Source organism: Cyprinodon variegatus, unplaced genomic scaffold (genome assembly GCF_000732505.1).
Source record: "Cyprinodon variegatus isolate N-32 unplaced genomic scaffold, C_variegatus-1.0 Scaffold24, whole genome shotgun sequence".
Classification (NCBI taxonomy): Eukaryota; Metazoa; Chordata; class Actinopteri; order Cyprinodontiformes; family Cyprinodontidae; genus Cyprinodon; species Cyprinodon variegatus.
In genome coordinates this window covers 1,955,283-1,958,170 of record NW_015150477.1, presented here as the reverse complement: position 1 = coordinate 1,958,170, position 2,888 = coordinate 1,955,283, and positions in this window count along the sequence as shown.

Genomic DNA, 2,888 nt, shown 5'->3' with positions numbered 1-2,888 from the left:
CACCAATTTAGTGCTACTTGGTCCCAATGGAATTTCCCATTGGGAACCTGCTAGCACTAAGTTGCTAACCTAACTGGTTAGCAAGATGCTTCAGACAAACTGGCCACAACCAAACTTGCTAGCGAACGTTCCGCCACAACAATCCCACCCTCTTGATAAACGGCCAACCACATGCACTTTATTTAATGTTGAAAAGTTGGGCACCACTCAAGAAATCGGAACTAAAACGGTTGGAACAGCAGCTGTTATAGCCGATATTAGTAACATGCCAGGTTATCGAACCTGGGATGTTATGCGTTTGAGGGAAACGTGATGACCACTACAGGAACTACTCATTTAAATGTTGCTACTTTTTACTCCTTTCTTCTTTTAGCAGCCATAATAAAACTGAGGGAAACTTAGGAATGCAGAGAGAAACAGACCAGTAGGGGCAACGTTTGGTCTATTTGTACTCGTACTGTCGTCTTCCGTGTGTCTGGGACCCGGTCAATGGTGCAGCGTTAAGCAGAGACTTACAGCCGAGGAAACGAAGTCCCTCCAGTGTGTTCTGGGCCATCCTTTGGGCCTCCTCCAGGTAGGACATTCAACAAGCACCTGGTGGTCGGGTTCCTTCTCACTCACCTTCTAATTCCTGAGAGATTTCAGCTGCTGTCTTTGCTTTCCAGGCCTTTCTGCTCCTCTCTTTCTCCCTGTGCTGGTCTCAATCACCAGAGCTGGGAGTGAGGAAGGAGGGAGGAAAAGGAAGCAGGATGCTTCCTATCCTAGTTCTGTTAGCATAGGGACCTTCTGACATTCCTGTTCCCCATTTAGGAGCGCTATGTTTTCCCACAATCCTTTGCTAACAGAGCAACTGATATAGCCGCCCTTAGAGTTGAGCATCTATCCATGATTGCTAAAGCAATGCACATGGGGCGTCACTGTGTTGCCATAGCAACAACTGGACTATTATTTACGATACATCTTTGCTTTTCTGACTCACCTGCAGAGGTGTCAATTAACAAAGTACAAATACTTTGTTACTGTACTTAAGTACACTTTTTAGGTATCTATACTTTACTACATTAATTATTTTCTTCCTACTCATTACATTTTCACACAGTATCTGTACTTTCTATTCCTTACATTTTTAAAACAAACGTTACTCGTTTCTCATCTCTGATGGAGATGATAAATCTGCTTCCTGGTCTCTTGAAGCACCAATAGTTTGCATCCAATCTTGTAAATAAACGCTGTTAGTTTTTTGAAATATAGAAGAATCATGCTGTAATTTGTAGTTATTATTACTGATCTGTTGTTACTATATTTTACTTTGACAAACCAGATCTTCTCGCCGTTCTTGTTCCTTCTCCACCCACATCTAGTGAAAACTAGTGTGATTGGATGAGTCATAGAACGCAAACACTCATTAGTTAGCTGAAGGAAATCATCAGAAACCAGCAGGTGTTCTTCAAACTGCTAACATGAATTGTCTATGCCATGCTACAATGTGATATTCAGAAAAAGATGCTGAAATGTCTGAAAGGTCGGACACAGGCGAGAGCGTATCAGGAGAAGGAGACCAACCAGACCTCCCTCATCCTTGGCCCTATCTCAGAGAATTATAGAAATAGCCCAAAAATTGAGCTTTCAGTTCATATAGTGGCATCTGGCTGTTTTCATTAAAGGTTACTTTATACTTTTATACTTTCAGTAGTTTTTGGAGCGCATACTTTTTCACTTTTACTTGAGTAAAGAGGTCAGTTTGATACTTCAACTTTTACCAGAGTGTTTTTAAACTGCAGGATCTATACTTCTACTTAAGTAACAAATGTGGGAACTTTTGACACCACTGCTCACCTGCTGCTGCGTTCAGGTGCAGTTGGACATCTGGCCTCCGTTTTGGATACAGACTTGAAGAAAACTGAAAGAAATGTGAATAGATAAGCTATTTTTATCTGAAACTGAGGTTTTAACCGGTAACCTTGGAGACCGTGACCTCAGGAAGCATGTCTCTTCCATCCTAACTACGCTAAGCTACACTACGGCTAACTCTTCTTTTCAAACCTTGTGATCATTGATGTCTTTCCTGTTCAGCCAGCTGGGAGATGAACCTGCGCTTTAAAACTGTCCTTTCTGATGTAAGATTTCTAACGAGTCCTTAGAGCTTCATCACAGATTAAATACAAAAATCAGAGGAAATCCTTAAATCTGATTAATCCTTCAACGGTCTGCATCCATCCCCTGCTGCTGTTCCAGCTGCCTGCAGGGGGCGGTAATGAGCCAACATCAAATCACTGAGACCAGAGGCAGAGCTTCATTCTAAATTTATTGTTGCATCGTCCAGAAAACAGCAGATAGAAATGTGAAAACATCTGTAAACACCAGATCAAAGTTACATTCTTACATTCAGCCGTGCAGAAAAAAGGAGGAAAAACAGCAAAAATAGCAGAACCCTGAAGGTTTCATCACCAGCATAGAGAACAGGAGATCAGAGACACAGAGCAACATGTTGCATCATGCATCAAGGAAGAAGAATCATCATCAGGAGGAGCTGCCATGTTTCCCAGTCTGACTGAGGAGAGCAGCCATAGAGATGAACAATCAGATTAATTCAATCAGAAGAAAATGAAAACATTCACACTAAACCTGGAGGAGACTCAGATTAGGAGATCATCTGCTGCTAAAGGTTCTGATCTTCAGGCACCGCAGAGAAAAAGTGAGTAAATCCATCCTGTGAGCTAAAGTAGTGAAGGTTGGATGTAAACGAGTCGATGAGGTGGATGATCAGAACGGATCCTCTCCATGAAAGCCTCCAACAGGAACCATGTTTCTAAAACCATTTTCTTTTCTTTTCCAGTGAATAATAATCTGCTTCAGGTGCAGATGATGCAGACCCGTTTCCTCCATCC